This window comes from Artemia sp. Qi Xiang Cuo, chromosome 8 (assembly GCF_049724085.1).
Source record: "Artemia sp. Qi Xiang Cuo chromosome 8, ASM4972408v1, whole genome shotgun sequence".
Lineage (NCBI taxonomy): Eukaryota > Metazoa > Arthropoda > Branchiopoda > Anostraca > Artemiidae > Artemia > Artemia sp. Qi Xiang Cuo.
In genome coordinates, this window is record NC_142801.1 from 29,514,555 (window position 1) to 29,530,718 (window position 16,164).

At 33.3% G+C, this 16,164-nt stretch overlaps 1 pseudogene; it reads right to left on the reverse strand.

Annotated features, from left to right (window-relative positions):
• Window positions 1–3,821: 3,821 nt before the first annotated feature.
• Window positions 3,822–5,603, reverse strand: LOC148949309 (phosphopentomutase pseudogene; annotated as a pseudogene).
• Window positions 5,604–16,164: the final 10,561 nt, after the last annotated feature.

Here is a 16,164-nt window from a genome sequence, read left to right on the forward strand (position 1 = left end):
GGGTTTTTGATACCAATAGATATATCAAAATAATCAGATTTCAATGCTGATTTCAAATATATAAGTTTCATCAAGTTTAATTCTACCCATCAAACGTTACGCGCCTGAGAAAATTTGGCTGATTTTCGAAAAAAGGGGGAAAGGCCCCCTAAAAATTATAGAACCTTTATGAAAATCACACCATCATATTCAGCGTATCAGAGAACCCTACTGTAGAGGTCTCAAGCTCTTATCTACAAAAATTTGGAATTTTTTTTGCCAGAAGAAAGATCACGGATGCGTGTTTATTTGTTTGTTTTTTTTTGTTTGTTTTTTTCCCCAGGGGTGATCGTATTGACCCAGTGGTCCTAGAATATCGTGGAAGGGTTCATTCGAAAGGACATTTAAAGTTTTAGTGCTCTTTTTGAATGACCAAAAAAAATGAAGGGCAACTAGGCTCCCTCCCCCGCTCATTTTTTCCACAAAGTCTTCCTATCAAAATTTTGAGATAGCCATTTTATTCAGCATGGTCGAAAATATGATAAAAATATCTTTTAGGATGACTTGATCCCCCAAAGTCCCCAGGGGGAGGGGTGAAAGTTATGAACTTTACTCAATGTTAACATATAGTATTGGTTATTGGGAAGTATACAGACTTTTTCAGAGGAGATTTTTTCGGGTAGGTGGGGGAATGAGAGGGTGGGGGGCTATATGGAAGGATCTTTCAATGAAGGAAGTTGTCATGGGGGAAGGGAAATTGCCATGAAGGGGGCGCCGGAATTGCCAGCATTATTTATTGGTTATTGGGAAGTCTACAAACATTTTCAGGAAGGATTTTTTCTGGAGGGGGGGGGCTAGAGGAGGGTATTACTATGGAGAATATTTCCGTGGAGGATGTTTCTTTGGGGTAACGGACATTTCTATGAAGGGGGCGCCGGATTTCCAAGCATTATTTAAGAAACGATCAGAAGTTAAATAAAAAAAAACAAGTTTTTTCAACTGAAATGTAAGAAGGAATATTAGAACTTAAAACGAACAGAAATTATAACGTATGTGAGGGGGTTCTTCCCCCAAGTCAATACCTCACTCTTTACGCTACAGTTTTTTTTTAGTGCTTTCAAAAGAGCTATCTATTCGAATTAAACGGCCTTTGTGATTCAGTTTTTTGTGAATAAAAAATATTTTTAAGTTTTAACGTAAAAAGCGTGGTATTGACTAAGGAGAGAACCCCTTCATATAAGTAATAACATATACGTAATAAAAAAAAAACAATAAAAAAACAAGCGATACGGCTCAATAGTAATCAAAACTTTTAAAAACGAAATTTTGATGTCAATAAATGTATCAAAAGAATGTGTTTATAATGCTGATCCTAAATATATAAATTTTATTAAGTTTAGTATTACTCATCAAAGGCTACGAGCCTGAGAAAATTTACCCGATTTTTTAAAGAGGGGGAAACATCCCCTACAAGTGAAAGAATTTTAATGAAAATCACACCGTCAGATTCAGCGTATCAGAAAACCCTATTACATAGGTTTCAAGCTCATATCTGCAAAAATCTGCAACTTTGTATTTTTTGCCAGAAGAAAAATATACGAATATAGAAGTTAGTTACGTAAGTTAATTTGTAAAGACATCCATTTAGCAAAAGAAAAGTAAAATTTTTATGCAAATAAAAGCTGCATTAACTAAAAAACGATCAGAAACTAAATGAAAGACACAAATTTTTTAAACTGAAAGTAAGGAGCGATATTAAAACTTAAAACGAACAGAAATAATTCAGCATATGAAAGGGACTGTCCCCTCCTCAGCGCCTTGCTCTTTAAGCTGAAGTTAGACTCTTTCTCATAACTCTATTTTTTAAAACAATAAAAAACGTTAGCATAAAGAGCGAGGCGTTGAGGAGGGGACAGCCCCTTTCATATACGGAATAATTTCTGTTCGTTTTAAGTTTTAATGTCGCTCCTTACTTTCAGTTTAAAAAACTTGTTTTTTTTATTTAATGTTACAATAAGGACCAAACTGAACCCATAATAACTTAAGTATTAAATCATCCGGGTTGCAGCGGTAGCTAGCAACCTAGTAAGAGACGATCACGTCCAATGTTAAGAAATATAAAAACCCATAGTTCTTAAAAAAAGAGTCAGATCAAAACAAAAAGTACACCATTAGAACCGCCTTGTCCGAAACCCCTGCATAGTAAAATTTCTGTCCCTTGCCTTGAACAGCAAGGGAAATATATTGGCTTGAAAATCAAGAAAAGTGGCAGCTACTACAACATTCTGCCTAAACGGGATATTTTTTTCTTTTTTTTTCTTTTTTTGTATCCAGAGATAGCTTGGCACTGGAACATCGTAGAGGATTGTTCAATAGCTCATTTTAAAGGAAAATAATTGGGTTAAAAATCTATAGTAACTAAAATAAATTATTTCTAAAAGAGAATAAATTTTTCCACCAAAAACTGCATTTTGATGTCTTTTCACACTGCAGTCTTTCAAAAATAATCGTATACCAGCGGTAAGAATTGAACCCACGCCTCTGAAGAGACTGGTGGCTATCACCAGTGCCTTGGACCACTCGGCCAGGCTGCCTCTCATAAATAAATATATATGTGAATTTGGGTTGCAGCAGTAGCTAGCAACCTAGTAAGAGACGATCAGTCCAATGCTAAGAAATATAAAAACCCAAAACTCCTAAAAATAGAGTCAGATCAAAACAAAAGTACATCATTAGAAATACCTTGTCTGAAACCCTACTAGATAAATAATGATCGTCATCATAGTTTTATATTAGAGCTATGACGTGAATAGAAAAACACGAAATTATATTGTTGTTTCTGAAGACGTCATGAAATAATACCATTGCGCCATGACGTCATACGCCTTGACGTCATAATTAGTATATAAGGAAAGTCAAAACTGAAAATTCTCTCATTTTACAGTAAAGAACGACATGCCCATGTTAGTGAAATAATCTATTGACAATATAACTTCCTTCAAACATCCTTTGAAAGTTGCTTCTCAAAGGTATATTATATAAAAAGATCAGTCTAGTTAATCATAAATAGGGATTATATAAGTCTCATCGGTATCATGGCTGTGTAGATTTTTGAAATCTAGTAAAGAACAAACCATGTCACATATTGGACTTAGTTAGCTGCCTGATTCTCAGAAGTTGGTCTCTTACTATTCCAAATAAAAAAAGGCCAAAGGCTTTTTTCTGTTTGGGGTATAGTAAACAACGAACTCTAGTCCATAGTATCAAACGTAACGACGCCCCAAACAACATAAATTTTCCTTTAATTTCCGAGTTTTTTATATATTATTTTAATAAAAGAGACGACATGGGTACAACTTACGGTCATGAAGTCATTGATGAATCTTGTACATGAAAAATGTAGTCCTATATAAAAAAATTTATGAGCATCCAAGCAAGCTATATTTAAGTTTAAAAGACAATATTAGACCAAAAACAGAAATAGGATCCTTAAAAGTGAAAAGCGAAGGTATTTTACATACCAGGCTTATCGAGAAGTATGTTTATTATCAAGAGCAGCTTCAGAGGTCGGTGAATTGAAACCTAACCAAATCATGCTGGGTTTTTGCCCAGCTGCAATCTAGTAAAGAATTCAGCCTATAGTGTTAAAAATAAAAAACACGATAAAAACATGTATTGTGAAAAAAATTGCCATTTTTAGTTGATTCAGAACTGGTAACTCATATAACGTTACTCCTTGTTCACACAAATGATGATTGATGTGATGTGACTTATGTTAACACAACTGATGCTTCAGTGCTAGTAGATGTTATAGCAGATTGCTATTGTTGAATATGTTGATACTACTCCTTTTTTGGAATCAATCCATTTTGGTTAGGTTGTAGAAAATCTTCAAGAATCGCTGTTACCATTTGATTGAGAAGGAGATCTAATGACTTCCAGTCATCATTGCCAGGTTTGGAGACTAATTCTGCGTAATATTTAACTTTTGGCTCGGTTCCACTTGTTCTCAATGTGATGATCAGTCCATTCTCAAAAGAAAATGTGATCATTTCAGATGCCTTGCTTACCGGAAGGACGGCCTTCTTGTCAGGCTTGGAATCGTCATATCCAGTGGTTAAATCTCGAATAGAAACTATTTTGTACTTACCACTTAAGATGCTTGTTGGGTATGTGCTTGGACCACTGAAATTCCTAAGCCTTTCAAAAACTCTGGCAATAATTTGCGTATCGTAGCAGAGAAAGTAAGAATTCAAGTTAGCATGGTAGCCGTACTCCTTGTAGATCTCCCTAAGCTTATCGGCAACACTTTTCCCTTCTTTTGCAAGGTGCGAAGCAAGCTCACACATGACAGCTCCTGCACTAATTCCATCTTTATCAAGAACTTTTACACCTGTCATAAAACCTATAGACTCTTCAAAACAAAATAGTACTTTTTTACCAGTTTCCATTACATCTATGGCACGATTTGCTATCCATTTGAATCCAGTAAGAGTTTCATCGAACATAAATCCCTCTTTGGAAGCAATGCTCCGAAGAATTTTTGAAGAGACAGCACTAGATATCATACATATATCCTTATTATCTGAAAGTTTTGTGTAATTGTAGAACTGCCACCAGCCAAGTAAAGCTCCGAGCTCATTTCCACTAAAGATCTTCCATTTACCTCCTGACTCTTTCTCAGCAAAAGCCATTCGATCAGCATCAGGATCACTCGCAAGAATATGGTTTACATGATTTTCCTCTGCTGTTTTGACAGCGAGATCCAGCGTGGCTTTGCCTTCTTCTGGGTTAGGAAATGTTACTGTTGGAAAGTTGGGATCAGCTGATATTTGTTCTTTGACTGCTATATAAGGAGGTAGTTTAAATACTTCAAAAGCTTTTTCCATGAATTCAGCTCCAACTCCGTGAACGGGTGTATAAACAAAGCGCAAATCTGTGGTTTGATTAATATCCGAATGATTTGACAGTGTTTTGAGGCTTTTGAAGTATTTCTTCATGACAAGTTCAGTAGGATCGGTACAAAGGTTCTTCTTTTGAACATTCTTATAGTCCCACGCTTCTGTCCATGGTTTCAAGTTCTCCAGTATTTCATTATGAATCCCTTTATCGTGAGGAGGAATGATCTGTGCACCATTCGACCAATATACTTTATAGCCATTATCTTCTTTGGGGTTATGAGAAGCAGTAACCATAATGCCAGCGGCACAGCCATTCAGAAGAATTGTATATGGTACAAAAGGAGTTGGACACATTTTGGAGAATAGTTGAACAGGAATCCCTTTACTAATGAACGCACATGCTGCCAATTCAGCAAATCTTGAACTGTTGTGTCTCTGGTCAAACCCAATTACAACACCAGATTTGACACATTCGGGATTGACTTTTAAAAGATAACTGGCAAAACCTTGGCTTGCTTGTATAACTACAAGGTCATTCATGCATGTATATCCAGCTCCCATGCGTCCTCTAAGGCCTGCTGTTCCAAATTGGATTCTATTTAGCAGCAATTTCTCCAAGGTCTTGTAATCATTTATCTTCACTAAATGTTCTATTTCAGTCTTCGTAGACACATTGCAATCCCAATCTAACCATTCTTGTATCTTTTTATCTAGAGTAGACATTTTAATATTTATTAATGGTTAGGACCCATAAAACCCCACGTCAAGTATCAAGAGCTAATCAAAAATCAAAACTAATTTTAAAATTTTCAGGTATTTTTCTAGTTTTAATTAGAAAATTAAAATTATTGCTCAGAAATCATAAATATTTTTGCAATTTGCATAATAAGTTTAGCTATCCATGAAATAAAATTATTTTATTTACAATTTTCAGGAATTACTGTTCACCAGTCACCAATGTACTCAATTCACGAATCAGATTTTTTTGTTAAAACTCAATGGGAATTACTATATTTTATATAACTATATGTGCATGATTTTGATTTTATTACAAATATTATTTTCATCTTCATATGCAAGATGATGAAAATACCATTTGCTATTACAGCGTTGTACAAAAATGCAGTTTTTCGTAAAAAATCGATTATATTTACTATATGGAGTGGCTTTTTTTTTAATAATTATAAGCTATATATGTTTGAAAAATTATATTCCCCATTTATAGTGAATTGTATAGATTATTTACAGGTTTTTTTAAGAAATTGATTATATAGAAAAAAAATTAAAAAATGCTCTAGATGTGGCAATTTTCTTTAAAAATTAATACTATCTGAAGAAAAGAAAGAAAAAAAGGATCCCATACATACAGAATATATTCTTGACTGTCTTAATTTATGATGAACTATATTGATCCTTTTTTACAGTAAAGTTTCCGGGTTGCAGCGGAAGCTAGCAACCTAGTAAGAGACGATGACGTCCATTACTAAGATATATAATAGCCCATAACTGCTAATAAATAGATTCAGATCGAAACAAGAAGTTCACTATTTGAACCACCTTGTCTGAAATCTCTATACAGAAAACTTACTGTCCCCTGGCTTTAACAACAACGGAAATGTATTGGCTTGAAAATCAAGAAAAGTGGCTGCAACCAGGATATTCTGCATCGAGGGCACCCTTTTTTCCTTTTTTTCTCCGCAACTAGCAGGGCACTAGAACGTTATAGAGAGCTGTTTAATGGCTCATTTTAAAGGAAATCGATGTATTTAAAAACCTTTTCTAATTTACAAATATAGTTTTTGAAATAGAATCAATTTTTGACGAAAAAATGTATTTCCATGTACAAGATTGATGAGTGTCGTCATAATCTCAGGTTGTAACTATATATGGTGTAAAATTAAATATTCTATTATAGTGTTAGCTACAATCCATACAGAATCGCTAATGTTATTATGCAAACTTCAAAAATATTTATGGTGTCTGAGCAATAATATTAATTTTTTAATTAAAACTAGAAAAGAACCTGAACATTTTTAAATTGTTTTTGTTTTTTTTTGTTCGATTTAATCAACAGAAGTTTTATTTCGTCTCTCACTTCAAATTTATAATTGTCTACTGGAACCAAACTTTTTTGGCTCAACTTCTAAAGTCTCTATCTCATGTGCTTAATTTCCGTAGAAAAGAAATTAAATTTGTCATTTTATTTTAGTTTTCAGTTCAGAATCGCTAAGGTTATTAGGTAAACTGCAAAAATATTTATGGAGTTTGAGCAATGATATTAATTTTTTAATCAAAACTAGAAAAATACCTGAAAATTTTTAAAGTTAGTTTTGTTTTTGTTCGATTTAACCAACAAAAGTTTTATTTCATCTCTCATTTCAAAGTTGTAAATGTATCCTGTAACTTAACTTTTTTTGGCTCAACTTCTAAAGTGCATTATTTTTGTGCTATATTACTGTAGAAAAGAGATTTAATTTTTTATTTTATTTGAGTTTTCAGTTCAGAACCACTAAGATTATTATGTAAACTGCAAAAATATTTATGGTGTCTTAGAAATAATATAATATTTTTAGTTCTAACGAAAAAAATAACCGACAATTTTCAAATTAGTTTCGGTTTTTGTTCGTAACATTAAAAGACAATCATTCAAAGAACATACCATTGCATATATTGGACTTGGTTAGCTGTCGGATTCTTTGAAAAAAAAACTGATTTGACAACTGAAACTACAATAATACCTGAAAATCTTAAAAAAGATAATTTTATTTAGCTGAAAACTGCAAAAATATTTATGGCGTCTGAGCGATAATTCTAATTTTTTAGTTCAAACCAGAAAAATACCTGAAAATTTTAAAATTAGATTGGTTTACCTTTTGCTCCAATTGACTCGTTACGTCATATTAATAGTAGTTTTTTTTAGGCTTTAAATTAATATGGAATACAATGAAGATTCTTTGACGCGCTTAGAATCAATGTTTACGGATTACTGCCTACCCGAAGAAGAGGATCTAAAACGTATGGTAGATGATGCAATTAAAATCTTAGAAAAAGAGCCTAATGTCATTAATGTAAATGCAACAAATGTAACCTTATTTGGAGATATTCATGGCCAGTATAATTATCAGAAAGAAATGTACAGAAATGAGTTCGAAGACGGTTCCAATGCTGATCACGTAATGATACAACTTGGTGACTGCTTAGACCGAGGACCTCAAAACTTGGAGTCATTTCTGTATTCACTGTCATGGAAGCTTGTTTACCCCCAAAATTTTTATTTCGTTCGTGGAAACCATGAATCAAGATCCATGACCCGAAAATATGGCGCAAAAAAGGAAATAATAATGAAATATTCAAGCGATATTTACGACCGCATTATAAGGTGCTGTAAATATTTGCCCGTGGCTGCTGTTGTCAATGACAAATATTGGTGTGTCCACGGTGGTATTCCATATTTTGAAAAAGGTTATCCACCGAATATTACGTACTTAAATACGGAAAATCGTTTCTGTGAGCCACGAAAAATGTCAGTAGCACTGCAAAATATATTATGGGCAGACCCTGTCGATGACTTCGAAGAAAATTTTGAACATTTATTTGAGGATAGTCGCAGAGGAGATAGGATATATGATTTTACAGCCTTAGCAGCACATCACTTCCTAGAAAAGAATGGGCTACAAGAAATAATACGAGGACACGAATTCTATGAAGAGGGCTCTAGAATTTTTTATGATCACCATGGTCAGATTTTAGTGAGAAGTATTTTTTCGTCTCCAAATTACTGTGGCAGGGAAGATAATCCCGGATCTGTACTCCAGATACGCGGTAGAGTACCGATAAAAATTATGTTATACGGCCCCAAAGGCCATAGCCTAGAGCTTCCACCTAGTGTAACATTATGGGAATTCATTTTGCCAGCCGTTCTGTCAACTTATTTTGAGTTCGGCGCACGGTTCCTAAAATACCGCCATAAGCTCCCCGAGTTATTTCGCACTCTCGACAAAGATGGAAAGGGCAAGTTGGACGGACGTGCAATTATACATCAGCTAAATCTAGATAATGAAGAAATGGTTAACAGAATGATTTACATCCACGATACTGACGGTGATGGAACAATAAGCATGGAAGAACTCAGACAAATGTGTTCAAATTTCTGTGATAAAAGAGTGTCAATAATATTCAAGTTTATTGACGAAGATCTTGATCGCAAGATTACAGATGAAGATCTTGTTGAATGTGTTAAACGAATAAGTAAATCCATGCAACTCCCTTTGAATTGCCTAGAAGAGAAAAATTGCTCAGCTTTGAAAGCTCTCGCCCTTCAAACTATACATGTTTTGACTAACAAAAGCTACGTAGACTATGACGATTTTGACAAAGTTTTTTCTGTTTTAGGATAAATGACATTAAGGAGCGAAGTGTAGCCCAAATAGTAACTGAAGTAACAAAAGGAATCATTATATACATGTAGCGCTGTTCTCACCTTTGAAGGGTTTCTCACCTGTGTGTACTTTTTATGCTCGTTCAAATGGTGAGATCAAGAAAAGCATTTCTTACACACATCACATTTAAACAGTTTTCACCAGTATTCACTCCCTGGCGCAAAATAAAACTGTTTGAATGAGAAAAGCATTTATTACATACGTAGCATCTAGACGGTTGTTCACCTGTGTGTAATTTTTTATGCTCGTTCAAATTGCCCGATCGAGAAAACCGTTTCATACACACATCACATTTAAACGGTTTGTCTCCAGTATTCACTCTTCGGTGATAAAGTTTCGTGACTTTATCACCATCAAAAGCTTCATCTGTACATTTAAAAATCTTCACGAAGATATAATCTGCTGATTCTTACAGGCCTTAATTTTCTTTTCGATAATATCCGACAGAAAAAGTTCTTTAAAGCTAATTTTTCCGCTATTCCCAAGTTTTTCACCTCCTCAGCGAGTGAAAATGATCGGTTCTCTTAAGTGGAACTCAATTTTGCTGCTTTCAGATGTTAATTCAATTATCAGTTCCGTGTTGTATTTTGTTTTTTCAGGATCAGTGCCTGATTCAGCTGTATATTTCAATTTTCCAGCTTTCACTTTAACAAATGCTGGCTGCTTCCTAATAGCAAGTTTTCCCTAGAGAATATTAACTTTATATAGCAATATTGAAGTATTTTACTAATTTAACTCGTAGAATGTTGGAACAAGTCTCTTAAAACACATGTATATTCAAATTTGTTTTTATTTTTTTTACTTTGAATTCAAAATATTGAATTGTTACTTAGACACTATAATATTATTGCAGTTTACATAATAACTTTAATGGTTCTGAACTGAAAACTAAATGATCTTAGAGTTTTTGATTTTCGTGTTGCATTACAAAAATTTATTTTATTATCTTGAGTTATGGGCTATTGTTTTGTTACTATGGGATGTTTTCGTCTATTACTAAATTAATTACAAAAGGTTTTAAACCACATCGATTTCATCTAAAAGTTATACTTGAATACATCTAAACCATTTTGATCACACCAACTGACGAGGGCAGCTTAGCGCAGCGGAAGTGAGCTGGGTATTTAACCCTGAGGTGGGTGGATCAAAATTTCGTCAAACCTCACTGGGGCAAAAACCCAGCATGATTTGGTTAGGTTTCAATTCACCGACCTCTGAAGCTGCTCTTGATAATAAACATCAAGATAATAAACATAATTTTGCTGCTTTCAGATGTTAATTCAATTATCAGTTCCGTGTTGTATTTTGTTTTTTCAGGATCAGTGCCTGATTCAGCTGTATATTTCAATTTTCCAGCTTTCACTTTAACAAATGCTGGCTGCTTCCTAATAGCAAGTTTTCCCTAAAGAATATTTACTTTATATAGCAATATTGAAGTATTTTACTAATTTAACTCGTAGAATGTTGGAACGAGTCACTTAAAACACACGTATATTCAAATTTGTTTTTATTTTTTTTACTTTGAATTCAAAATATTGAATTGTTACTTAGACACTATAATATTATTGCAGTTTACATAATAACTTTAATGGTTCTGAACTGAAAACTAAATGATCGTAGAGTTTTTGATTTTCGTGTTGCATTACAAAAATTTATTTTATTATCTTGAGCTATGGGCTATTGTTTTGTTACTATGGGATGTTTTCGTCTATTACTAAATTAATTACAAAAGGTTTTAAACCACATCGATTTCATCTAAAAGTTATACTTGAATACATCTAAACCATTTTGATCACACCAACTGACGAGGGCAACTTAGCGCAGCGGAAGTGTGGATCAAAATTTCATCGAACCTCACTGGGGCAAAAACCCAGCATGATTTGGTTAGGTTTCAATTCACCGACCTCTGAAGCTGCTCTTGATAATAAACATCAAGATAATAAACATAATTTTGCTGCTTTCAGATGTTAATTCAATTATCAGTTCCGTGTTGTATTTTGTTTTTTCAGGATCAGGGCCTGATTCAGCTGTATATTTCAATTTTCCAGCTTTCACTTTAACAAATGCTGGCTGCTTCCTAATAGCAAGTTTTCCCTAAGGAATATTTACTTTATATAGCAATATTGAAGTATTTTACTAATTTAACTCGTAGAATGTTGGAACAAGTCTCTTAAAACACATGTATATTCAAATTTGTTTTAATTTTTTTTACTTTGAATTCAAAATATTGAATTGTTACTTAGACACTATAATATTATTGCAGTTTACATAATAACTTTAATGGTTCTGAACTGAAAACTAAATGATCTTAGAGTTTTTGATTTTCGTGTTGCATTACAAAAATTTTATTTTATTATCTGGAGTTATGGGCTATTGTTTTATTACTATGGGATGTTTTCGTCTATTACTAAATTAATTACAAAAGGTTTTAAACCACATCGATTTCATCTAAAAGTTATACTTGAATACATCATAAACCATTTTGATCACACCAACTGACGAGGGCAACTTAACCCTGAGGTATTTAACCCTGAGGTGGGTGGATCAAAATTTCGTCAAACCTCACTGGGGCAAAAACCCAGCATGATTTGGTTAGGTTTCAATTCACCGACCTCTGAAGCTGCTCTTGATAATAAACATACTTCTCGATAAGCCTGGTATGTAAAATACCTTTGCTTTTCACTTTTAAGGATCCTATTTCTGTTTTTTGTCTAATATTTTCTTTTAAACTTACATATAGCTTGCTTGGATGAAACAGGTTTGTATTCTTACGGCTTCTTACATTATAATATGAATGAACCACAGGGTTCAGTTTCTTTGGGCTTGAGTTCGTTCTTTACTATGTTATTACTAACTTTTAGTCTCCTTATGGGTTTTTCTATTCATTCTTTACTTTAAAACATATCCCTTGCTGTTCAAGCCAAGGGACAGAAAATTTCCTATATAGGGGTTTCAAACAAGACAGTTCTAATGGTGTACTTTTTGTTTTGATTTGACTCCTTTTTTAGGAGTTATGGGTTTTTATATTTCTTAATATTGGACGTGATCGTCTCTTACTAGGTTGCTAGCTACCGCTGCAACCCGGATAATTAAAAAAAAGAAAAAAAAAATTTTATGAAGAGCTACATTTTTCGTGTACAAGATTCATCAATGACTTCATGATCGTAAGTTGTACCCATGTCGTCTCTTTTATTAAAATAATATATAAAAACTCGGAAATTAAAGGAAAATTTATGTTGTTTGGGTTGTCCTTACGTTTTATACTATGGACTAGAGTTCATTCTTTACTATACCACAAACAGAAAAATGCCTATGGCCTTTTTTTATTTGGAATAGTAAGAGACCAACTTCTGAGAATCAGGCAGCTAACTAAGTCCAATATGTGACATGATTTGTTCTTTACTAGATTTCAAAAATCTCCACAGCCATGATACCGATGAAACTTACATAATCCCTATTTATGTTTTACTAGACTGATCTTTTATATAATATACTTTTGAGAAGCAACTTTCAAAGGATGTTTGAATGAAGTTATATTGTCAATAGATTATTTCACTAACATGGGCATGTCGTTCTTTATTGTAATTGCAGTTTTTTCTCATACCTTTTGCTTTATCATAATATAAATACTGTAATCTTAACTATTGTTAAGTTGCATATGAAATTTAGTATAAGCAAGAGTTAGTTCATTATTATAATGACGTCATATACACCATAGACTTTTTTTATTTTCCTTGTTGCATCAGTTACTATGAGATAGACTTCGGTCCCTACTGTAAACCCCTGGTAAAAAAAAAGACAAACAAATAAACACGCATCCGTGATCTTTGTTCTTGCAAAAAACACAAAATTCCCCAGTTTTGCAGATAGGAGCTTGAAACAACTACAATGTGGTTCCCTGAGACGCTGAATCTGATGGGGTGATTTTCATTACGACTCTATAATTTTTAGGGGATATTTTACCCTTTTTTGAAAATAAGGAAAAATTTTCTCAGGCTCTTAGCTTTTTATGGATATGAGTTAACTTTATGAAACTTACATATTTAAAATTAGCATAAAAACCCGATCCTTTTGATATATCTATTGATATTAAAATTCCGTGTTTAATTTCGGTGACTATTGAGACGCGTCGCTCTTACTATAAAGTTCAATTTGACTCTTAAGAGATTCCTTCAAATGAGCTTTCTACTGGTATATATCGTTTACTCGATATAGATAATGGCATACCTGTCCCCTATAATCAAGCTATCCGTCTGATAATTACCTCAGATGACGTTCTTCACTCGTGAGCCGTTCCATCTTTAGGTATTAAAATAAGTTAATTCAAAACATAACTTATGTACTATAAATTGTCAATATCAGTTTGTGTATTTTTGTGTATAATATGTTGAGTATTTTTGTTTTTTGAAAAAAAAAGTATTGTTTTATGTGTTTTTCAAGAAATATTCTGTATTAATGCTTTATAAACAGTTAACAAAGTACTAATTGGAATTAATTCCAAAGGTTGTGTATATACCGTGAAACAAAACATTTATAACACAAAAAAATACAAGATGCAAAGTTTGGAAATACCACTTGTTATTAAGATAAGTACAAACATATCCTGGGATGAGTGGGCTGGAAGGGAAATTAATAAATAACCACTTTTCTGCCTTCTCGAATGCTTCTTTGGGAAAAACCTTGTACGGACGAGCATCAGGCTTTCGTTGGTAATTTCTTGTCAGCTGAAAGAGAAAAAAAAAGCTTAAAGAAAATCACAGTAAACTAATCGTGGCGTTTAACATCAGTTAGATAGATAGATAGGTAGATTTTTTATTTCATACAAATAAAAAGAAGCGCAAATAATTAAATAAAGCCAACAGGGAGCTAAGCTCGAAAAGAAGGCTATCAATTATTACATTAATTTCAAATACACCAAAATCAAGATAAAAAAGATAAACAAAAAAAACATTATAACACATAGAAGCAGAAGGGTGAAGGATCGGCTACCCCAGCGAGGCAAATTCCAAAAATAATACTAAAAAACAAATTATAAAGTAGGATCAGCCCGTCATCAAATACTACTACAAATTGAGTACCAAATTTAAAACCTTAATAGCCGATCACTTTTAAAGACAAAATTAGTAGAATATATTATTAATATATTTTACTAATTTAGTCTTTAAAAGTGATCGGCTATTAAGGTTTTAAATTTAGTATTCAATTTAAGCATATTTGCTATAGAAGGGATTCAGTATCTTTCATATTCTCTTCCAATACTCTTTTCAAAATTTATCCCTTCCACAGTTAACTGAGGGGATTCTATACGCTCCATAACGAGCCGATGAACAATCCAGTGAGCGAAAGGGGGTGACAAGAATAGGTGAAACATAAAAAAAAACTCGCCGAAGACTGAATATCATAATGCCAGAGCGATAATTTTAAATCCTTAAGTTGACTAAGGTATAATATATGAAGAAACAAAAATAAAGTTTTTGTTTCAGAGACTTCGAAGTTGTGCAGGACGATTAAAAAAGTACCAAGGATTCTTATGGCTTTATTTTGCAATGTCCTGAGGGTTTTAAAATGAATAAGAAATCCATTTAGGTAAATAATGGGACAATATCTTAGATACGATTCTATTAAAGAATGACAGAAGAATATATAAGAAGAATAAGGTTAAAAATTAAATCAGAACACTCAGGGGGTGACTTTGATAAATGTCAAAGTCACCCCCGAGATACTATTTCTTCAAGGGGTGACTTTGACAACTCACCTATCTCCTTCCGTTTTAAGGTAAATCCCTAAATACTTACTGGGCGACTTTCTGATCATATTTACAAGCCTACTATTGCCCCACAACACAAAAACAATAACCTGTTCTTTCGTGCTCAGACAAATTTTCAGTACTCCTAAACATTACGAAAAGTACTTATTTTACAAAACCAGTTCACAAACAGACACTGTTTACTCGATGGACGCTATTTACACACTGACTGACGAAGATAATCTAAATAGCGATCAAGAATTTTCTCAGATTTCTTCGTCACACCACCTTTCGTCAAAAGTCATAAGAAAAATTTTTCCATGGTTGTGTCAATGTCACCCCTGATTATTACTTATATTATTAATTACAAAAGCACGTATATTTGACAATTTTCTTTGAAATGAACTTTAACAGCTCTCTATGATGTTGCAGTTCTCCATCTTGGGAAAAGGAAAAGGCGAAAAAAGATGCTGCCAATGCAAATAACTTGATTGAAGTCACTTTCCTTGTTTTTAAGTCAATAGATTTTCCTTGCTGTTGAAGCCCGGGGGCTGTAATTTGTTATATAGGGGTTTCGGACAAGGCGGTTCTAATGGCGTACTTTGTAGTTTGACCTGACACTATTTTTAGAAGCTCTGGGCTATTGTATTTCTTAGTACGGGACGTGATCGTCTCTTATTTTTGGCCGCTACAGCTGCAACCCTGATTCGAGAACCTTCAGATATTTATTTAAAACAGAAATAATGGTTGCAGGTATAGCTGCAACCTAGTAAAGAATTCAGCCTAGTGTTAAAAATAAAAAAAAAAACACGATAAAAACATATATTGTGAGAAAAATTGCCATTTTAGTTGATTCAGAACTGGTAACTCTTATTTTGATAGTCGAAGTAATAAAAGTTTGCTGGGACATTTTTTATCATAATTTACGGTTTTGTGGCCGTGATAAGATGAATAATACCTAACGTGACTCCTTGTTCACACAAATGATGATTGATGTGATGTGACTTATGTTAACACAACAGATGCTTCCGTGCTAGCAAATTTTATAGCAGATTGCTATTGTTGAATATGTTGATACTACTCCTTTTTTGGAATCAAT